Below are 24,776 nucleotides of genomic sequence, written 5' to 3' on the forward strand. Positions count from 1 at the left end.
AGGTGTGTCAGTCCGTAGGGGCCTACACTGTCAGAGAATGTGCTATACGTTCCCTCTTTGCCAAGGCATAGGCATATTGGACATGCCTCCGTCTACCTACTGGGGCTGGCACAGGGTGTTCATGGTCTGAATCCCTCTGTGCCTGTGATGGCCTTGGCAATTGCGCTGGGCTGTGAGGGCCTTCACCATTTTGTCCCTGCTGCAGCTGTTTCCGCAGGATCATATTATGTAGCATGGCACATACTATGAGGATGTGGGCACACGTGCCTGGAGAGTACTGCAAGGCTCCACCAGATATGTCCAAGCAACAGAACCATGATTTCAGTATTCTGAACACATGCTCTATGATGATTCTGGTTTGTGAGTGTGCCTCATTATGGCGTTCTTGCATGGGTGTGTGTGCATTTCTGATGGGAGTCATCATCCACGGCTCCAGTGTATAGCCAGCATCCCCCACAAGGTGGCCATGTGGGATGTTCCCCCTGACAAATACCTGATACAGCTGTGAGGCATGGCAGATGTGGGAGTCATGGTAGCTTCCAGGGCTGCCAGCACACACATCCATGATAATGCCCTGGGCATTGCACACGACCTGGCAGTTGATGGAGTGGTATCCCTTGCGGTTTATGTAGTGCCTACCATGCTCACTGGGTGGTGACTTGATATGTGTGTGCGTGCAGTCTATCGCACCCAGTACCTCCGGGTAGTGTGCCACATGGTGGAAGAGATGCATATTGCTGGCCAACTCCTCCTGAGTTCGGGGGAAGTATATATGCTCATTGGCATGTGGTAACATGGCATCCAGGAACTGGTGTAGTACCCTGGATGCTGATGCCTGTGAGATCCCCATTATATCTCCAGTTGGCCTTTGAAAGGTACCTGTGGCTAGTATTCTCAAGCTTACACATACCTTCATGTCCACTGGGATGGGTTCCCCTCTGTTGTTTCTGGATCTCAGGCGTGGCTGGCACAGCTCAACTATTTGCTGTAAGATGTCCCTGACCACCCTGTAACGCTCTACTATCTCCAGATCATGTAGCCCCTGGTAGGTTACCCTTGGTCTGAACACTCTTCTCCTCCGGGGCCTGCAGTGGTTGTCAGCATCATCCTCCACAACACTGTCAGTCTCTAACACATGGTGATGAATCACAGCTATGGCAGCTACCAACATGTACATTGTAAAAGTTCCTTGTATGTTTACACCTATGGTGCAGTGTTTGGGAATACACAGGTGTGTGTGGGGTGCTTTCACGCTTTATACTATTGTGCTGTGAACACCAGTGATGTCATTGGGTGTGTATGTATGATCGTAGCTACAGGGTATCTTATGTGTTTTACGACAGGAACTACTATTGTGGTGCCTTTGGTGTTGAATTACATTTGGCTGCCGTGGATTACCTCTTGCCCTTCCCTTTACATTTCTTAATGTTTCACCTCACATTTTCTGGCATGCATCCAGCAGCCTGCTTTCATTTGTACTTTCCTACAGCTGGCTTATCTTGCGTAATGTGTTCTATGGCCGGTCTACTACAGGTTTGCTTTGCTCTGCTATGACAGTTCTCTTTTCTTTTCAATCCGACACCTCCCCTATCCTGTTTTGCAGGTTTCTGTGAGCAGACTTGTCAGCTGCTGTCGATTGCCCGCTGTGAGTTAATAGGTGTTAATTGCTCAGTTGTATTCCAATTACCCTACTGCAGCATTTCCTTATGTTCTTCCCCTGACCTTCCTGTTTGAGCTATGGTGCGTGGCGCGTGCATCCACTTACCGAGTTTCTGGCATGTTTTCCTCCCCGTACACATGCACTTTTGGGCACCATATGTGCTCTCAGCTAAACGATGCTATACCTACCTCCCCACCCCTGTCCTGCAGTTTTGCTTAGCAATGGCCAGGCCAGATTTGCATTGCTCCAATGTGCTTACAGCTATGGTGGCACACCCCACTGCTGATGTCATGTATACCTCTAAGCCACTCCTCAGTGTTGTAGTGCTGCGCCGTATGGTACATCCTTAGTCCAGCAGGACATTTGCGATTCACTATTACCTGCCTCATTTGCATGGCATTGACTACTAATTCCTAGTTACCACACCGAACACTGTCACAGACCCTTAGCAACCCTTGCAGCTTGGTTGTGGTGTACCATGCATACCATTGAGTATTATGGTAAAATCATGATTTGTATTACATTGCGATTTTATGACATTTCTATATATTTTCTTTGTGTTCCCATTTGCGCACACATGCCCTGCGGTTGTACTTTGCGTTACTATGGACATGACATTAAATGTTGTTTTTTAGGTGTTGTGCATCTTTTCTTATGCCATTGGCTGTATATTTAGCCATTGGCATATGTTAACTTTGTAATACACGAGTCTGGTCCACTTTCATAGCTCCGATGTTCTGTTTGGAAAAATGTAAACCGTGTTTTTTGGTTTACATTTCTGTTAACTTCCTTACGCCTGCACCACTTCATGAATCACTATGTACCTTCATTTGCATGGTGCGGCACTGCGCATGAGGTGATTAACATACCTAATCTGAGGGTTGCGCAGATCTGGCGTACGCTGGTAGTGCACGTGGAATTGGATCGTACCTGAATCGCTCGGCAGCCATGTTTGGTGTTATACCGCCTATGCTACACCTGCGCCTGGCTCAAGCTTCATGAATCCCGGGGGCTGTTTAGATAATGTCACTGGAACATCTATTGAGTAACTGCCTATTGATTTTCATGAAATGTGCTATACTTATTATGTTCTGATCTAGCTTAGAATTATTTTTATCCTCTGTTTAGTTCCTTTAAATATTCCTTTATTTTATGAGATGAAGGTCTTTATTCATAAAAAAATTGTACAGCAGTACAAATTAACCAGCATTACTATGCTGAGTTGCACAGCTGTGCCATTTAGTATTCAGTCATTCACATTCCCACAAAGGCAACATATAATTTCTTGTGAATTTTCCTGATTATGAATTAACTGATCAGCTGAAACAACTACTCAATGCAGTACTACTCACAGGCAATGACACCCCCATCCAAAGACACACACACATACACACACACACACACACACACACACACACACACACACACACACACACTTACACTTGCAATAGCTGTTCACACATAAAACACTCACAGACCTGATCATACACTGTCCGAGTAGTCCCATGCTTAATGAGATACACACACACACACATACACATACTCTTATACAGACATACATACACGCATACATATACACTCCCATTTAAATACACTATGACTTACCTACATCAGCAACCTGTGCAGGGTGGAGTGGTTCCATTTCTCACTTCACAGATTCCCACCATTTAAGTTCATAGGTGTACACACCAACACCACCACCCACACTTATATGTTTGATCCATTGCCTGCCCAACATCTGTATAATATGGGCATCTACAAATCCCATACTATAGTCTTCTAGCAGGTCAACATACTAAAAGCCCATTTCCTTATGCCCAACCATTAACTACACATTTGCATGCAGCACTATGAACAGTGCTTCTTATAGGAACTAAGCAGGTCTACGAATCAGAGCAATATTGTTTTGTATGCAATACCTCACAAGCCAACTATAAATACCATCAAAAAAGCTTGACATAAATGCTTATGTTATGGTGTCAAACTGTAACTTACAAAATGCATTATTGATGTCTCAATAAATTGTTTTATAATTCTGCCATTTTTATTTAATAAGTCTGCTTTAATCAAGTAGATGGAGACTTGATAGCAAAGGCTTCTGTGAAAATTGACAACTTTTTGTTAACACTACCAGATATTTTGTATATTGTTAATAGCCCACGCAAGAAATATAAAGTAAAATAATAAAGCAGTCCCTGAGAGTGCATGGCAAGCTGTGACATGCAGTGTGTGTGTGTGTGTGTGTGTGTGTGTGTGTGTGTGTGTGTGTGTGTGTGTGTGTGTGTGTGTGTGTGTGATACCTAGAAACACTGATCATAACCAGAGAAGGCTGATCAACGTGACTGATAGTAGTATAATGCTAATAATGAAAGTATAATGACATGGTAATGAACAGCACTATTGAAATGAGTGGCTCTGTGAATTTAAATTAGGAAAGATTATATGGTGGAGTGATTCAGAAATGTATAAATTCCACAAAGTGAGGTGCCACCTCCAGTGAATTAGACCACAATAAAATTCCAATACTAATGCAGTGGAGTGGCAGAACTGTTAGTAGAAGTCAAAGCTATAGAAATGAGCATGTGCAACAGTCTGTTCTTGCCCCCAATAGCCATGGTTTTGCACATCGCTCTGTCACAGATGCACCATGTCATCTGAAATCACTTCATGGCCTTCATGACATCGCCATTATAGACTGGTGCAGTGCATGGATAGAAACTCCATCGACAGATCCTTGCAAACTGTGGACTACCTGTTCCAGTGGATACCAATGTATGTCCAGCTTTGAGAATATTAGCTGCATAGACCTTTCAGCAACTAAAAGAGGACACAGTAGAGATATTGCAGGCATCTGCCTCACAAATACACCACTGGTTTCTCAATGCCATGCTACAGCACATGGGGAACATCTATGGTTCCCTTGTATGACACAGGAGAGAGAATCAACACCAAGCAGGATTTTTATGGCATAGCCCATTTCCCCTGTCGTACTGGGGGCCATAGAATGCACCCACATTCAAATAAAGGCACAAGGGTGAGCGAGGACAAAAGTATGTGAACTTTAAAGGCATAAAAGTCATTCCATGATACATATCCAAAAATGTGTTAAATATAGCCAGATAAAATTGTGGGAAGAAGCCAATAGCCTCACAGGATGCAGCCTGCCTCACCTTGCTTCCTCTGGCTTGCCAGCAAATGACTTCTACAAATACTTTACTGACTTCCCCAATTATGATGGGAAGCCTGACACAAATGGTCCCTCATTCCCATCACAATATTTTCCTCTATTCTATTCCTGGATGATCTTATTCAAGGATGTTTTTCCTTTAGTGGAACAAATACAAGTAGATGGACCCACAGGTATAGGTAACCTACATTCATGGTTCATTTTCAAACTCCTAAAATGCATCTTTGTCTTACCACCAACACAGTGCCTAAAATCTAGAAATCTGTCATAGTATAAACACCTCCCCAAAAAAACACAACCAACCATCCCTTCACATCTTTATCTTGTATGTTCTGTACTGTGATTGCTTAGGTTGGGAGGGCCTCCACGCATACTCACATAGGAGAGTAACTTCTAAACAGAATGGTACACGACTGCACATACATCCTAGGAATGATCTTGCATAGGCCTCATCCTACTAAAGGGCTGCATAAACACTCTGACACACACACACACACACACACACACACACACACACACACACACACACACACACACACACACACACACACACACACACACACACACACACATTCTGGTTGAATATACTTTTAGGACAGACAAACTGTAAGTAACATTCCAAGTGTAATATCACTGTGAGGAAGGTTGTCGAACAATTGCAGGCAAAACTTCTGTTGTGCCTTTAGCACTTCAACACTTCATAGAAATATAGTGTATTTTGCAACACTTGTTCCCATCAACAGTTTGGACAGAGACAGTATATATGTCATTGTGGTCCATAAACACACAGATGTGTCCCAGATAAATTTTTCTTTCTGCAACACTTCCTGTTCAGGGTAATGTGTCCCTCTACCATGTGTCACAATAATACCCAATAACATACTATACCTACTGCAACCACATGAATGGCAGTCATTCATGTGGATGGTGGTACATCATAGATGACACATAAAATGGGACATGTCAACACTGGGCATTTTCACATGTTGCTAAGAAGGTAGATAGCATGTATGACATGCCATTAGTTTGGAAGTATATTTCTTTGGTATTACAGGTCATCATGCCTGATGGTGAATATCAGAGCAAAGGAAAATGCTCTCAGGCAGAGAATGACATCCTCCTGCAGGACCTCCATGAGCAAGGTTGGGGGATGCTCCAGAATGAAAGATCTGATGTGGGTTTCTATGAGCATGTCTGGTGGGACCCTTTATTGGAGATCAATGACAGCTGGTCCCTAGAAGGGTTACCTTCATGATTGCACATGCATGCAACAAAGCAACCAAGAGCATAGAGCCATTGTTTGAGGTCTGCCAACAGAATCATCATTGGCAGACATAGAGGAGTTCCTAGTGTTTCTGTCTGGGGATCCAGATAGTTCTGAGATTGTGAAGTTTTGGACATGGCATGTTCAGCTGCACAAAGAACTTTGAATAGTCATTGGTGATGCACAAGGTGGGTATGCTGTAACATGTGGTCCTATCCATACTACCCATCTGACACTGTCCATACAAACAACAAGCATGGCTTCTCCACTGGTGCAGGAACAATGGGAGTAAAACTACAACATCAGTCTGCTCAAAATATGCTAACAATAAATTTTGCATAGCACTATTATACAACACTACTTTTGTTTTGCTATATATGTTTCACAGGTGGTGTATTGTCAGAATCTTCCACTGTGGATATTGACATGCCTGATGTTGAGGAATTGCATGCACCTGATGATTATGTCAGCAACTCTTGGCACTTTTACATTGTCAATGTTAGACATGGGTAATATGACACCTATATCTCTTCCACAGACATAGTTCCTGTGTCTGTCCCTTTGTAACCCACCCCTAAAACCAGGATACCACAGTAGGACATACTGTAGCTATCACAGCCACAGCCTGTTCTATTGTGGCAGTCTATGACTAGCACATTAAAACACTGAGTGCCATTAACAGTACAGTCTCCATTCATTGAACCAGACATCTTGACCCGAGGAGGACATCAGGGGATCAGCAGACAGGTGACTGGCTAAGACATAGGTATCGCCACCACCCGAACCTTATAATCTGAGTGTCTCAATGGACACCATTCAGCAATGTTGCTGGGCCATTATACAATGGCAGGCAGACAGCAATCCAGTCATAGCTGAGCTGGATAAGGTTTTACTTAGTCTGCATGCCAACTTGCAGCAGTGCCTGGGTCATGTGCGCAGCATTATGGACAGGTGGTGTAGCAAGTGTGTAAGCTGCTGCTGCTGTCCCTATGCAGTGTCCCAACATGGCCACTGCTCTTCATATGGCTGGTCTACCACCACCTCCAGCACCTCCAGTGGAGAAGTCCACCATGAGAGAGGAAGAACAGTGTAGGACTCATATTGCCAACACCTCCATACCACCATCTACTGCTGAGGGCACTGTTGGATGTTGTGGATATAGACATGGGTAGGGTAGTTATGCTCAGACTGCTCACAGCACACCCAGTGTTCACACTCGCAGGACAGTCCATCCGTCTTGCTTGTTGTGGATTACACCTGTGACCTTCCCATTAAAGGGCACCCTCATGGACTGGGAAATATGTGTTTGTTACATACATCTCCTGTGAGTGCCGTAGACCTGTCCATTGGTCCCTGATGCAGTGTAGGATCATCTTCTTGAGTTCTGTTGTCATATACACCACCCACCACTGCACAGTCACACCATGATTGAGACACCACCATCTCTTTACCCCATCTGCCCAGCTTTCACAGATCCCATCTATGGCAAACACAAACACACACACACACACACACACACACACACACACACACACACACACACACACACACACACACACACACACACATATTGACACCCATCAAGGTGGCCATTTTCATCTGTGGATATGATGACTGTGCCCTGCTTCAATAATCTGTTACCTGGATAGCCTATGTCTGGTGCCCAGTCCCTGTATGGTGTAGCACAGCCTTTATGTATTATTGCATGCATAGCTTTTACTGCTGTATGTTATGCTTAACCTTGCCCATAGCTATGAAATGGAAGCTGTCTCTTAGCTGATGAAACAGACCCTACTCACATAATCTCTCATAGTCATCCCAAGTAATTAGCTCCTCCATTGGCTTCTTATTAGGCACCTCATCCACTACTGACTCTGAAACTTTCTCCTCCCAGCTACCTATAGCTGTTTCCATACCAACATATTGTGCAATACTTCACATGCTCCAAATATACTACTGTATGTTTAAGGGTCAAACTGATGGACACCACTGGTAGAAATTAGCAGTCCAAACAGGCTTTTGACAATAACTGGTGTCTGTGACAGGGCAGTGTTGTGTGCATTCTCTGTCTGTGGGTTTCTTATTTTTGTCATTACCCATGGCTCTAGGGCATATCTGATATCACCAATATGGTGGCTCTGGAGAAATCATCCCACATGCCCTTCTGATGTACATTGCACATTTACCAGATGTAAAAGTCTTGAGCACTTTCTGGGTGGTCTGTTGAGACACTATATATTATACTTAGTGGATTGCAGACCATATGGTAGTGGATGAGGTATAATCCCTTGTGACTGATAGTCCATTGTCCATACTCTCCATATGAGCCTGTATTGAAATGTGGTGCAGTCAGTTGATCACAATACCTCAGAGACGTTCTCTGTGTCATATAATTCTTCCATGTTGGTGCTTGTTAGTGCTTTTCTCCTCTGAGGTGCACGGGAGCCACATATGTTCCCTCGTATACTGTAACATAACATCAGGGAACTGGTGTAGTATCCATGAGGTTGATGTGTGGAATACACTGTATTCCCTTGTCACTAGAAGGAATTCACAAAACCACACATACCTTGGTGTCCACAGGGATGGATACTCTACACATCCCTGAGCTTACATATGAGGGGGCACATCTTGAGGAGATCTGGCATGATGCCTTGATCCACATGATTGTGGTCCACTATTTCTCTTTTATGGACTTTAAGGCATGTTATGTGCAGATGGATGACTCAGCACTGCCAAGACTGATGATATCTGTGATGATGTGAGGTTTTGCTAGCTATGCCAGGAGAAGTAGGGCAGCGGATGTGTAACATATGCCAGCATAGCTAGGTGGAGTTTTGTAAAGAATTATGTCATTTGTATATCAAACTGATTTGTACATGTGCTTGTGTTGAAAATGTATTTGTAAAGCTGCTTGTGTTAAAAATGTACCAAACTGTGGGTCCTGCTGGACAGAAAAGAAATACACCTGTATGTCAGACTATATTTTAACTGTTGAAATGAATGTATTGTAAAACAGGATGCTAGAAGGGAAGAGGTTAATCTCAGTCCAGCTAACTTTGAAAATTAGTCTGAAATTAAATTACCTGGTTTAGGACATAAAGAGTATATCTTATAGTTCTGATTGTAGTCAGAGACAAAATGTCTGTGAAAACCAGGATTAGAAATCCTACTGCTACCTGGAACTAATTGCTGCTCTGGAAGGGTGGAAGTTATGAAATGGTGTTATAGCTTCCAGATGCTATAACACCTCTTAGCAAAGCTCTGCGTGTGTGTATGGTATCACATATGTGCTAGATTCTGGTTTTGTTTCTAGTAAAGTGGGTAGTATGGGAACCATAGTCAGATGACCAGCTGTATGTGATGTCATTCTGTAATCCAGCACTGAAATGATGTTTTAATACTAGATGAGACAGAAGTCTCAGAGCAGTCTGTTTTTGAAACCTGACAAAAGGAAGGCCACTCACCCATTTCATCTTGCCTTGCTCTAGTAAGTGAACTAGGGGACAGTAATTCTTTAGATCAGTCAAGAAAATATAGTGAGATTAATTAAGTACTGTTTTTCTGTATGTGTGTGCATCTATCTATCTGTGTTATTTTTAATATTTCCTGCGTCTGAAACTCTGGTGTTTATTGTAAACAGATATTTAGTATTTTCATGATCTTTTATTATTTATTATTAAATATATTTGAACTTTCCATTGTGGCTGGTCTTTTATAGAATATTTTATCCTTTGAGAATACTTATATTTATTTGGTCACACTGTGGCTGCTCCTGAAAGCCTATTTTACTCTGTATAATTGGTTACTCATGTAAGAACCTTAGAGTAGCTGACTGGTGGCAGTGCAACTACCTTCTAGTTTGAGTAAAGGAGGCACAGCAAGTGAATCTATGCCAGCCTTTCCTGTGTGTGTGTGTGTGTGTGTGTGTGTGTGTGTGTGTGTGTGTGTGTGTGTGTGTGTGCGTGTGTTAAAATCAAATCTCAAAGAGTGTGTGAGTCAGCTACTTGGAGCAGGGACACACAGCACTGGTTTCACAGAGAGGGTCGTGGAGGACTTGGCTTTGAACATTCAGCTGAGGACTCAACTCTACAACTGTGGTCAGTGTGGGGTCTTATTTGGGACCTGATGAGAAAGACAGAAACCCAGTCCAAGGAGATGCATCTGGAAACATGGTATGTATCCAGTTTTGTTCCAAGTGAATGTCCCTCACTGGGGTCCATGGTGAGGATTGGGATTCCTTGATTACTGGCCCAGATGAGGGACATCACAATGTCCATTTCAGTGACTACTGGCAGTGAAAAAGTACAGCTGTGTAAGTTAACTTACCATAATGGTAGCCTAAGCTACATGGGATGTCCTGCCAAGTATCTGACTACCCAGCCAGCTTCCAAAGCTTTAAGACACCTTTCACATACCCTAGCCTCTGTACAGCATAAAAAGAACAGTATAAAATCAGTGGCTATGGTGCCAAAACTTCAGAGCTTTCCTAACTGAAAAGAGAGAGGCTACAGCCCTGCCAAATAGGAACAGTGCAAATAAAAATTCCATACCCTGATCAGAGGTGGCTGGAGGGAAGGTGCAGCTACTGTAGCAGTGATCTATTAGAACATAGTGTTAGGGGAATTTTACGTAGGTATATAGGTTCATAGGTGTGTACTAGGCTAATGGCCCTGCAGCCTTTACAAGCCTAGCCCATAGGATTACCCTGACATCATGCCACCCAACCTTAGTTCCTAGTGCTTCTGTTGAGTAGACCCACTAGACTGATCCCCGGGGTGAATTTTTTATTTCCCATCCACTCATCAAGATTTCTGTTGAAGAGGGCCAGTGAGGTGCTCTGCTTGGCATGTATGGGAAGTCTATCCCATAGCATGGGCAGTCTCTGGGTTATGAACCTGTCCCTCCAGCATGTTTTGTTGATTATGGTAATGAGGTTGAGGTCTCTGGAGCATGTGGTGTGAAGGGATTGGGATTTCTTTAGATGTAGCATTTCTAACAGAGCTGGGTCAGACATGGATTTGTAAGTCAAGTAGAGATTGCTTCTAAGTAGGTGATATGAGACAGAATAGTTGGAGTTTTTTGAGTTTGTCCATATAGGACAAGTGTTTAAGGCCTAGGATCCTCTTTGTGAGGTACTTTTGTGGCCTCTCTTTGTTGCAGGTGTCCAGTAAGGTACATGCCAAATGGGGCATTGTACTCGATGACTGGTCTAATGAGAGAAGAGTAGAGGGAGACAATGACCTCTTTCTTCCTGGATGCAAAACCCTTAGTAATGAGATGTGCCACATCGAAGGACTTTCTGACCACAGTGGCAACGTGGTGGCCAAAAGAGAGGTTGCTGTCAACCTGTGTTCCCAGATCTCTAATAACGTCTTCTGTGTTCAGTGGACTACTAACAATGTGGTAAATCAAGGGAACTGGGTTTTTCCCAAGGGGGATGATGACACATTTTTTTTTGGCATTGAGCTTAAGGCCATGGTTCTGACACCAGTCGTTGGTCTCATTGAGGCCTTTCTGTAGGATGTCAACATCACTTGGGGAGTTAATAATAGTTCCCAACTTGCAATCGTCTGCAAACTTTGTCAGCCAGAGTCCCTTCATGTTGGCCTGGACTTCAGAGAAGTAGATACCAAACAGGAGAGGACCCAGGAGCGAACCCTGTTAGACTCCACTCGTGACTGGTCAGCAGTCTGGCTTGGAGTCAGCTACTTTCACACTGTGGGTTCTACCTGTGAGCCAGTTTGCAACCCACCTAGTGATATAGGGGATGATGCCTAGCTTAGTGAGTTTTTATATGATTCCTGAGTGGGGAATGGTATCAAAGGCCTTGGCCAGATCAAGGTAGGCTGTATGAACCACCTTGCCTTCATCCATAGCTCTGATGACTGACTAAAAGAAGGCAACCAAGTTGAGCAGGCATGATCTACCCTTCACAAAACTAAACTGTGTAGGATCCAGAGTTTGTAGAGTCCCTATATAATTGTTTATTAGATCCATGATGATGTGTTCCATAGCTTTGCATATCAGACTCGTCAGGCTAATGGGGAGATAGTTCCCAGCCTCTGTAGTTGCTCCTCCTTTGTGGCGAAGGATGACTGTAGCAGTGCGCCATTCAGTAGGGACAAAGCCTGAAGTGAGGCTGTGATTGAACAGGGCACACAGGTGAGGTGCCAGTTCACTCTGCAGTTCATGTAGAATACAGCCAGGGATATTGTCAGGTCCCATAGAAGCTGTATTCTTGGCCTTGGGCAGTGCTGTTTTAACCTGTGCAGCAGTAATAATGGGTGAATGGCAATCTAACGGTATTGTGATTGGTCCTTTGGGTGGGAGAGGGATAAAGTTAGCACTGAGTCTGTTGTCCAGTATATTGGCAATATCTGTTGGCTCAGTATAGGAGGTACCATTGTGCAGCAGCTCAGATCAAATCTGGGTGTTGCCATGGAGATTCTTTACATAGCTATAGAAGGCCTTGTGGTTGCCTTTACTATCTGCTGCAATTCTGTTTTCATAGCTAGCTTTAGAGGATTTGATGAGGGATCTCAACCTATTGTTGAGGCTGATAAGGGAGTTTTTCCAGTCTTGGGATTTCACCTTATTCTGCATCAGTTTCCTCATTCTGTTGTAGAGTTTGTTTATGGCAGGGGACCACCAGACTGGCTTCCTTTTTTTGAGGAGAGTGTCATGGTTCTATTGGGTATAGTGAGATCCATGCATTTGTGTACATGTTCATACAGTGTATTGGTGTATGATTCGGCAGTCATGCAACTATTCTCCATTTGCAAGGGTGCCATGAAGTTAGCCACCTCTGTTTTTAGGAGCCCAAAGTTATCTTTGGAGAAGCTTTTCATGCTGGTTACCTTTGTGGGGGGGGGGGATTTCCAAGGTGATTAGTTGTGGCCAGACCTACCAGGGAGGAGTTGACTATTGGTGTAGAGCAACAGTTGCCCATGTTAGTAATGACCAGGTCAAGGACCTTGCTACTTTTAGTGGGAGTAAGAATGAGCTGGTCCAGGGCATTGGAATTAATGAATTCCAGAAAACGCTGGGCAAGTGTATTGGTACATGAATAGCTTTCCCAGTTAATGGAGGGGTAGTTGAAGTCGCCCAGTATGAGAGTATTAGGTTGGACCCTAATATTCTCTAGGGTGCTTAAGAACGTGGAGTGTGAGTCTTCGGACATTGTTGGGGACCTATAGCAGGCTATGACTTGAATCGCTGTCTTACCCAGTGTTAGCTGCACCTGAAGTATCTCAGATGCATTATGTTGGGCTACCAGTCTGGAGGTGTGCACATCCTTTATGAATATGGAAAAACCACCACCTTTGTAGCTGCACACTGTCCAGCATTACATCACTGTTGCAGTAGTCAAAGCTATTTAGGATGAATACCACAGCTTAGAAAGAAAAGGAGAAGTGAGAAGGATTTGGATCTAGAAGCTCCTGGAGTATAGTCCTAGAAAATCCTGCCCTGGACCTAGAGAAGGAGTCCACTTTAAAGTGCTTGGTAAAGGTGTGTACAGATGACTCTAGAACATTTCTGGAACCCACCCTTTTCAAAAGCCACAGAATAAGCCAGGGCCTGGTAGTGTGGGCCTTGACTTTGGCTGGAGGTGTCTGTTTCATGGTGAGAATAACAAAAAGTAACAGCATTAGACAACCATTTACAATGTATCCATTTTAGCACTAATTGTCCCTTTTTCTTAGTTTAACAGGAAACAGTTGATCAGAAGTCCTAAAGGGTTTTGTGCTGTCGGTGTAGTATCTGAGTTACCTGTGGACATGCAGGGTGTGTAAAATTGTTTGTCTCTAACCTTTAGGTTCTGGAAAAAAACAAGGGATGAATTTTCTGGGTCAGTCTAAACAACCTTAGCCATGAAAGAAGGATTTGTTTTCAAACTTACTCACTCTTTTTGAAAAAAAAAATGAGATAGAGTTGACACACTATAAGAATTTGTAACTCAGATACTCTACTTGCAGAAGTCTGAGCAATGAGAAATACTGTTTTCCAAGATAACAGCTTGAACTCAGTATTGTGACCAGGTTTGAAAGGAAACAATGTATGTATTTAAAATAAAAAAAAATAAGATTCCAAGAAGGAACCACTTGCCTTCTAGTAGACTGGAAATGTAAAACACATTTCAAAAACTATTTAACTTGAGGTAGGCTAGAAAGGAGTATCTAAGGGCAGATAAGCAGAAATGTATGAGAGGTGAATCTTGATAGAAGAGTAAGAAAGATCAGAGGATAATAACTACACTACAATACCAATGGAGACTGATTTTTAAAAGGATTCTGATTCTTTTCTTGGCACAAACCAAAAAATCTTTTCGTCTACTCCTTTAATACCTGCTGCATGTTCACAAAAAATATGTACAAAGATACTAAAATTCTATCATCCAGGTGGTCAACTGAATAAGATTAATGATGGAGTGCTTCAAACAACCCCTGTCTTATGTGAGTAAGTCCATTCTGTGAGGAAGCTTGTGGTAATTGCTTCTGGACATTTTCAAGGAGAACCACTGTCGCCTGAGCCAAAAGGGAGTCACCACAATTACCTTTGGGGAGTCCTTCTGAATCTTTAGAATTAAACAGATTATCAGAGGAAATGGTAGAAAATGATACAGGAACATTCCCATCCATGGGAATGAGTTTCATAGTTTCATAGTTTAGTACTAGGCTATCTGCCCTGGGGCATTTGTAAGCCTAGCCATAGTGATGTGGCTTTCGCCACCCCATGAAATGGTACAAAAATGTACAGAATAGATTTAGAATACTGTGCCTCTGTCTAGTAGTGACACAGTGAAGGTCCCCTTATATAATAGAATTAGTTTACTGTGCCCCTGTCTAGTAGTGACACAGAGGTGACCCCTGGGGTACACTTACGATCTCCCATCCACACATCAAGATTTCTCTTGAAGATAGTTAGTGAGGGGCTCTGCCTAACATGAACTGGGATTCTGTTCCAGAGCATGGGAAGCCTCTGGGTTATGAATCTGTCCCTCCAGCATGTCCTATTCATACTTGTGCCGAGGTTTAAGTCTTTAGCTCTCGTGGTTCTGATGGATTTGGATTTTTTGAGGTGGAGCATGTCCATCAGTTCCTGATTGGACATGGCCTTGTACGTCAGGCACAGATCACCTCTGAGCAGGTGGTATGCTACTGAATAGAGCTGGAGTTTCTTTAGTCTGGCAGAATAAGACATATGTTGGAGACCCTTGATCCTCTTGGTGAGGTACTTTTGTGGTCTCTCCAGTTGTTGCAAATGCCAGGTGAGGTACATACCAAATGGGGCATTGTACTCAATCATGGGTCTGATGAGGGAGGAGTATAGGGGTACAATGACATCCTTGGATCTGGATGTGAATCCCTTCATGATAAGGTGTGCAAGGTAGAATGTCTTTCTAACCACTTTGGCAATGTGGGTGTCAAATGAGAGGTCATTGTCGACGTGGGTCCCTAGGTCTCTGATTACTTTTTCCACACTCAGTGGGTTGCTGTATGTGATAATTTGTGGGTACTTTGTTTTTCTCAAAGGGGATGACTATACATTTTTTGGCATTTAGTTTAAGGCCATGACTTCGGCACCAGTTGTCCGTTTCTGTGAGGCCTTTTTGTAGGATGTATGTGTCCGCTGGTGTATCGACTATGGCGCCTAGTTTGCAGTCATCTGCGAACTTTGTCAGACACAACCCTCCCATGTTTGCTTTAACATCTGAGAAATAAATGCCGAACAAGAGGGGTCCCAGGACAGATCCCTGTGGGACACCACTTGTGACTGGCTTTGAGTCTGACATTGCTCCAGCGATTTTAACTTTATGGGTTCTGTCTTTTAGCCAGTTTGCAACCCATCTAGTGACATAAGGGTTTACATTTAAGCTGTTGAGCTTATCTATGATGCCTGAGTGGGGTATTGTGTCGAAGGCCTTAGCCAAGTCCAGGTAGGCTGTATGGACTGCTTTGCCCTCATCAATGGCTCTAGTGACTGTTTTGAAAAAGTCAACCAGGTTCAAAAGGCAGGATCTGCCCTTTACAAAGCCGAACTGGGTGGGATCAAGTGTCTGTAGGTCCCCAATGTCTCTGTTTATGAGTTCCATAATGATTCTTTCCATAGCTTTGCAGACCAGGCTGGTTAAGCTTATGGGGCGGTAGTTCCCAGGGTCTGTAGAGGTACCCCTTTGTGGAGTGGGACCACTGTTGCTGTACGCCAGTGTTCAGGTACATATCCTGTAGTAAGCTAAGGTTAAATAGCATTTTTATGTGCGGGTTTAGCTCCTCTTGGAGTTCACGTAGCACGCAACCCGGGATACCGTCAGGTCCCATTGATGCTGTGTTTTTAGCTTTGCTGAGGGCAGCTCTCACCTGGACTTCTGAGATGACAGGGAGATTACATTCAGCTGGGATAAGTATTTCTTCTTTTGGGGGTGAGGGAGGGGAGAAATTTGCACTGAACCTGTCAGCCAGAATGTTGGCAATATCTGTGGGTTCAGTGTATTTTTTGTTGTTGTGAACTAACTCTGAGCATATCTGAGGGTTTCCACCAAGGTTTCTAACATAGCTGAAGAAGGCTTTGTGGTTATCTTTAGTGTCCTTAGCGATTTTTCTCTCAAAGTTGGCCTTGGATGTTTTTATGGGAGAACGTAGTTTTCTGCTAGTGTTGATCAGAGATGTCTTCCCTTTTTGGGATTTTGCTCTGTCGTGCAGTAGCTTCCTTCTTTTGTTATACAATTTGTTTATGGCTGAGGTCCACCAGACAGGACGCTTGCCTTTGGTGGAGAGGGTCTTGGATTTATTTGGGATTGCATGATCCATGCATTCTTGGAGATGTCCATAGAAAGCATTTGTGAAGGATTCAGCATTGTGGGATGTGGTATCCACTGGCCCAGTGGGCTTAAAGGATACCAACTCAGTCTTAAGAAGAGTGAAGTCTGCTTTTGAGAAGTTTTTCACTGTGGTCTTTTGTGCTGGTCGTGGAGGTGGGATATGTATATCCAGGGTGATTAGTTTGTGGTCAGATCTCACTAGTGAGGGGTATACCTCCAGTGTGGAGCATTTTGTCCCCATGTTTGTGATGATCAGGTCTAGTATATTATCTCCCCTAGTGGGAGAGGTGACTAGTTGTTCCAGTGCATTTGAATTTATGAATTCCAGGAACCTCTGGGCTAGGGTGTTAGGGCTAGAATAATGTACCCAATCTATGTTAGGGTAGTTGAAGTCTCCCAGTATGATGGTATTTTGTGATACATTCATATCCTCCAATGTCTTCAGGAAGGCTGAGTGGGGTTCCTGAGATTGGGAGGGTGGTCTGTAACATGCTACCAGTTGTATAGCAGTTTTGCCTATGGTTAGTTGCACCTGTATGGTCTCTGATGCTTCATGTGTTGCTACTAACCTGGAGGTGTGGGTGTCCTTGATGAATATGGACACTCCCCCTCCCTTTGTGGTTCGGCCTGGGTTTTGGGGCCAAAAAGCATGATACGAGGTATAGCTTGGTAATGCTGGGGTGCTCTCAGGAGCCTTGAACCAGGTTTCAGTTACTGCACAGACGTCGATGTTCTCCATACTGAGGAGTGCATCGAGTGCCTACATCTTGAGATTTAGACTTCTGGCGTTGAGCAGCATTACCCTTAGTTTTTTTCCATTTTTGTTTTCTAAGGAGGTGGGTTTGTCTTTTGAGCCTTGCCTAAAAAAGGCACTATGGGGATGACAAGAGCCTTAGCCAATATCCAGAAGCCCAGTGGTGACAGGTGCAAGCCATCCCTTGCGAAGCAGCATGGCTTGCCCAACATGTCATCCCAAGCAGACAGACATTGGATCCCCTTAGAATGACACCACTACTTGAGCCAATTATTAAAGCTGATCATCGTATCTTTGTATTGTGGCATCATTCTTGGTGATGGCAAGATGCTGCTCTTTGTCTTCCTGGCCTTTGTGCAAGAAGTCCTGGAGCAGAACTTCTTTAACTGTCTGCTACAGTTGGAGGCAAATAGATCTACTTGAGGAATTCCCCACAGATGGGTTAATTCCAGGAAGAATCTCAGGTACAAATTCCATTCATAAGGGACTGTCTTGGTCCTGCTCATCTTGTCTGCAATCATTTTTTGCTCTGACAAAATGTAGGTAGGCTGGAGGGACAAATTGTGTTGATTTGCTAGTTCCCAGGTGACCACAGCTACTCTACAAAAGGGGTAGGAACTTGTTTCCCCTTTGTTTTTTTATGTACCACATCACTGTGGTATTGTCTGTGATTGCAAGCAATTCAAAGATGGTATAAAGATTTTAGAGCATTTATTACAGCCATCATTTATTTGACATTTATATGCTTTAGTTTGTCTTGTTTTCTCCAAAAGCCCTGGACTTTCACCCTTTAAGACAAAGCTCTCCAAGCAAAGTCTGATGTATCTATGGTTACAGACTGAGTCGGGGTTAGAAGAGGAAAAGGAAGACCAGGGCTGGGAGACAACTGATTCTCCCATTAAAATAACTCCTTTTCATAAACCCTAAGATTGGAATCTGAAAAGAAAGGATATGCTTGTGTTGGGTTTAAACTGATGCAAAGTCTAGCCAAAGAAATTATGAGAATGGTCGATGCCACAAAACCTAGGATTCTGAGATATATACAGGGAAATATCAAAGGCAGGTTGGAAAATATCAGAAACTGCTCCTTGCAACATTTTATTTTGTCCTGAGGAAGAAAGGCCATCCTGAGGGATTTGGCAAATAAACATCTCAGAGACACTATCCCATGAGAGGGAATGAGAGAGGATTTTTCTATGTTCAGCCAAAAACCCAGGTTGAGAAAAAGTTGTTTTTTCCCCCAAGCCAGAAATTTTGACAATTTATGAAGGAATCTGCAAAACTAAGGCAGTCATCTAAATATGGGAAAATATGAATGTCCTGAGACCTGCAATGGGTTATTTTAAAGGAGCCAGGTGCTTTGTAAACAATCTTGGAGCTATTGATAAACCAAAGGGCAAAGAAGAAAACAGGAAATATCAACCAGATATAAAAAAATGAAAAAGCTTCAGAAATTACAAAGAAATGGAATATGATGATAACCATCTTTTAAATTCAGAGTTGTTAGAAAACTGCGAGGTGGAATGAAAGGTAACAGAGACTGTTGAGCATTTTGATAGTTGGAATTTTGTTATAAAGGTTTATAAAAGAAATTGGCATCAGAAATATTCTTGAATATATCGTTTCCCTTTTAAATCTGGGGGAACAGTTTCTATAACTCCCTTAGAAAATATTTGATCTAAAATGGAAGGTAAAGGGGATGTTTGGGTGAATGGATGAACGGACTCTCACTGCCAGTTGAAGCCTTTTGAAGGATTCTCAGAACCAAGGTTTTTGAAGTTATCTGGTGCCATAGAGGAAAATGATGATCTATACTCTGTCTGAGGGGAGAACACGTGAAACAGCATATAGTCAGTCTGTTTTCTTAGATTATCCTTTGTTTTAGTGAGGGCCCTCCTTTCTCCTTTGAGCCTCCCTGTGATTGTTTTTTGACATTTTGTTTGCCTGTGCCTTGCTAGGAACATTTATTCTGTTTCCTGAAAAAAGAACCAGAACTGGAAAAATTGCTTCTATTATATTTTAGCAAGTAGGGTTGAAAAATCTGGGTATCATACATTAATTAACTTTACCTTTTCATCAAACCTTTTAAGGACATCAGCAGATGAAGGACTAAAAAACATCTCTTTATCCAGAGGATCATACAGGATCTCAGCTTTTGACATCCATTGGTCAATGTTGACAAAGTAATCAGGCAAAACTCTGCACTGACCCAGTGGCAGCTGATTTAGAAACATCAACAGTGACATCAACACATTTTATCCAATTTTTGGTTACCTGAGACACAGTGGAGTGGAGTTCAAAGACTTAGTTTTTGAAAAAGGGAAGTCAGCCACTGACAATACCAAATTTTGAGCTTGACAATTCACTATTCTGAAAGCTAACATGGAATAAATATAAACTTCCTTCCCCTCTCATCAGAAGGCATAGGGATATCTGCCCTAATGAGTTTGGTAGCAGCTGAATTTGACACTGTAGGATCTGACGTAAGGTTAGAAAAAAATAAGTATTTGAAGGAATGTCACTTCTTATATAATTTATTACACTTTCTCTAAGCAAGTGTCTGACTGCAGACAAATTGCTGGTTGCAAAGAAGGCATCCTCTAACACTGGCAACACAGGAGGAACTGCTTCAGGTTGGGGAAAATCTACCTGTAATGAATCAGATTTTTCCTGGGACATGGGTATTTATTTTTCTTCCCATTGAATCTAGTCCTTCACTCAGACAATAATATCAGGAAAAGACAACTAATTAGGTGGGGAATCTGAAAACTAACTTTCCTCAGAGTCAGAGTCAGATACCCCATTCTGTGAACTGTGAATTTGAGAAACACAGTCTAAGTCTAAATTCTATCCTTTAGACTGGGAATCATAATCTAACAGAGAGGAAAATCTTTTCCTTTTTAAATGAGGGGAAGACTCAGCCTATAAGGATTGAAAGGGTTTAAATAAACCTTTAGCCAAGCTTCCTTATCTGACTTCAAATGAGTGGCTTGAAGGATGGACCCTTGGCATCACCCATTTCCTCCACTAGTGTCTGCAAGAGTGTCTCTCCTTAAACCAATAATAGCTAAACACCCACAGAGGATGTGCCTGTCTCCTAGTCCTTAGTGGCTTCCTGCAGACCAGCATCAGAGTGACCAAGAAAAAGTGATAAACAGTCTGACGGACAACAGATGGCCACAGCTGAGTCACCCATCAGTGGCTAAGGTGAACGGGAAGTCAGAGGAAAGACCAAAGCTCCACAGGTAACTTTTTTCTTCTTGTAGCTGGTAGGGTGATCAAGTTATCAGGATGAAATTCCATGTCCTTGCCACAAAAGGTGTCTGACAAGTGATTAGCAGAGCTTTGAAAAGTTGATCTTACTTCCTGATAGAAAGGTTATGCTCTGAGCTAAAATATTTTAGTGATGACCACCAAACACACAAGCCTGTGTTCCTAACTACACTTTTTGACAGAAAAGTAACACTTTTCCTCACAAAATATGATAAATAATAAGGAAACCCCACAGGTATTCAGGAATGTCTGGCTACCAAAAAGGGTATCTGGCAAGCAGGTAGCAGAGCTTAGGAGAGTCAGTGAAACAATCTGACTGGAAAATTAAGTTCTGAGGCAAAATCTATAAAACCACAAGTCTTAGACTCTAGCCACAAGTTTTGACTAAAAAGTGTAAGTTTTTCTCACAAAAATTAATTTGAAAGGCGTTTTCTACAGGGAACCATAACCAAAAGATGACATATTTGAGGTAAATTTTAGTGACAGCCACTAAAAGCACCACTTCTAACCATTAACAATTACTTCTGAAAGAAAGGAATAACCTTTCTTCTCAAAACATAAGGACATAGAAGGTATTTCCAAAGGTGGACATTTATCTGCCCAGTCATGGAAAAGCCTTTGCTGACCATCAATCAGGTGAAGCCTGCAGGAGGAGCAAGGAGCACACTTTGATGGCAAGAAGGTTCTGAGGTTTTGGTATCACAGCCACTGACATTATACTGTTAAGGTGTACAATGACTAGGGTATGTGGAATGTCCACTAAAGCTTTGGAAGCTGAGCAGCTGACCTGATCCTTGGCAGGACATTCCATATAGCTTAGGCGACTGAATCTGTGATCTAATGATGGACATCAGCCTCTTGCATATAGATATTTAATAAACCATCGGCTATCCAAAACATGTTTATATGGTCTCCTCTCTCTCTCCCATAATTTCAGGATTTTACTGTGGTCAGCAACTCTGGCAGTAGCATCTCATTGTGCAAAATATTTTAGAATCACCCTGCTTTTATCTGTATTTACCAGTATGCTCATTTTACAAGTGTTGCTCATTTCCTTGTCATTATACTGATATTCTCATATTATACAGGCCGTGCTAGCTCTTGACCTGTTGTAGCCATGATAAGTGTGCTTCTGAATTATCCCATCCCAGAACATGGCTGCTCTTCAGGTAAATTCACCTTTCTCATTGCAATAAATGTTTCAAAATCCAAGGATTAGTTTGCAAACAGTGGGCATAATGGTTAAGGTATTTACCTTAAAAAACACAAGGTCAAGATAAAGGGTTTTATTCTCACCTTTAAGGGAAATTGGCTAGACTTAAGATAGCTCACAAGGGCAGTTTGCCTAGCATGACCATTTGAACAAGCCGTCTTGTGTTAATTTTGACAGAGAGAACTTTATGCTTTTTACAGTCTAAAATATAATAAAGATTAGTAATCTATGCAAGGCTGCCTTGTATAATTTGAAATAGATCAAAGACAGGTTCAAGCAGCCTCTTAGATTATATTGTTTGTACGTTTGTGAGATATGTATTTCTTCTGTTCATTTGTGTCCTTTCATAATGAAGAAAACACGTATTATTATATATTTACTTTGTGCTTATGTGTGTGTGTGTGTGTGTGTGTGTGTGTGTGTGTGTGTGTGTGTGTGTGTGTGTGTGTGTGTGTGTGTGTGTGTGTGTGCACATATGCTATAACTAAGTTTAAATATAGTATTAGACTGTATCTGGTATTGGACAGAAGTAGCTTTAAAGAAGGACACTGATAAACTATACTCCACAATCTCGGATACAAACCATACTTCACAATGTTGGATACAAACCATACTCAACAATCTTGGAAAAATCTGTGTACTGGTTTGCGTATGTGCAATAAGATAGCACAAAAACTGAGAAAAAGAATTCTACACTGCTGCCTCCCTGATTACCCATCCTTTAAGTAAAAGCCACAATTATCTTAATCTGTGTAATGTACACTTGCTATGCTTTTATGTCTTTGTGAAGGACAAAGGAGAGTAGGATCGATACAGAAATTAGAAAGCGTACTCACCGGTAAGTGAGTGCATATGTATGGAGGGGATGAAAGAGAGAGAGAGAGAGAGAGAGAAAAATCTATGTTGCTATGTGTGCATCATTTTATTTATTTTGCTTTTGTTAACTAGGTTTATCCAAATGTGTTTAGTCAAAAACCCTTTTCGGTGTAGAACCAGGGAGAAAAGCTTCAATATATTACAATATTTTTAAACATATATTCAGTAATATACATGAATAGACATCTACATACATTAACAATTACAGATTCATTTACTAAGATTAAGTTCACATGAAATAAAGGCAACTGCTACAGTATAAAAATATTTATGCATTCATAGATGATGAACACTGACCTTTTGAAAAGGTACATGGGCTTGTCACACAGATAATACATCACATGATTGATGCTTAAGAATTCAAAGAAATGGAGAAGAGGGAAAGAACAAGGTAGGGCAGAAAACGTTAATATCGCAGTTAAGATGTGGGGTATAAGGCAGGATCATAGATAATTCTATATATGTGGTTATCATAAGGTTTATATTAAAAGTGTACTGGTGGGGTTAATCAGTGTCACAAAACTATGTATATGGCAGGGAGATGCTAGTAAAACTATTCAGGTATTGGTGAAGACGGGTTATGAGGTGTAGGATTCTGACTGAAAAGCAATGGTTGGACAATATGGCAAGGTAAAGATAATAGTAGCATTTATCCTGGAGATACACATGAACAGATCCATTGATTTGATAGATGAAGTTTTAAATAAGTTTGCATTATGAATGGATTTTACTGGTAGTGGGATGTGATTCCATAGTTTAGCTATACTATTTGAATACAGAGAGTCACCTGCATTATTTAATAATTTGGTTATAATGATTAGTGATTTTTCCCTAGAACATAACATTCTGTTAGAGGAGTAGTGCTGTTTAAGTTGAAAAGGGCTGGACAATTTTCTGGCTTATACAGAAGGCTGTGTATTGCAGTTAGAAGAGAAACGCCTAAATATAATAATAGCTATACAAGAAATATATTTTATTTTTCAATAAAGAAGTATCGATTTCTAAACAAATTATGAGCACTTGATTCCACTGAAGTCTCATCTTCTTTCTTCCTGACATTAAGGAGGCTAAGCCAGTAATTCTGATGCTCATGTAATACCATATGGATCTACCTGAGAACAACGAAAGCCCTAAACGCCGACGAGAACACCGACACCAGAAGACCGACACTGAAAACACTGACATGCGAAATGAGCGCGACTGTGTAAGTATGCAATAGTGACGGACTTTAGGTTTAGGGTGTGGGTAAGGTAAGTGTGTGATAGTGATGGACTTTAAGGTTAGGGTGCGGGTAAGGTAAGTGTACGATAGTGACGGACTTTAGGGTTAAGGTGCGGGTAAGGTAAGTGTGTGATAGTGACGGACCTTAGGGTTAGGGATTGGGTTAAGGTTAGTGCATAGATAGTTGTGTATGTAAGGTTTTACTGTAGGTTTGTAAGGTTTCTGGTGTGCTTGTGTTGTGTGTGTGTTTTTCGGAAAAGGAATTTGTTTTGTTTTGTTGACTGTCGGTATTGTGGTTTGTCGGGCATGTGAACTTTCGTGTTTTTGAACTTTCAGTTTTGTGGTGTTGGTGACCTTGTTGTCAGTGTTTTCGCTTGTCGATGTTATCAGGTAGATCCATATATATATATATATATATATATATATATATATATATATATATATATATATAAGTTTACTATCGAAGTTTAGAAGTGACTTCAATTGAATGGTGTTACCTCAAAGTA

At 42.0% G+C, this 24,776-nt stretch overlaps 1 protein-coding gene across 1 annotated transcript in view; it reads right to left on the reverse strand.

Annotated features, from left to right (window-relative positions):
- Nucleotides 1-24,776, reverse strand: part of CHODL (chondrolectin) — a 704,778-nt gene that overhangs the window by 112,059 nt on the left and 567,943 nt on the right. The window lies entirely within an intron of this gene.

The sequence above is a fragment of the Protopterus annectens genome, chromosome 5.part0 (assembly GCF_019279795.1).
Source record: "Protopterus annectens isolate FY-2018-M chromosome 5.part0, PAN1.0, whole genome shotgun sequence".
Taxonomy (NCBI): Eukaryota; Metazoa; Chordata; order Ceratodontiformes; family Protopteridae; genus Protopterus; species Protopterus annectens.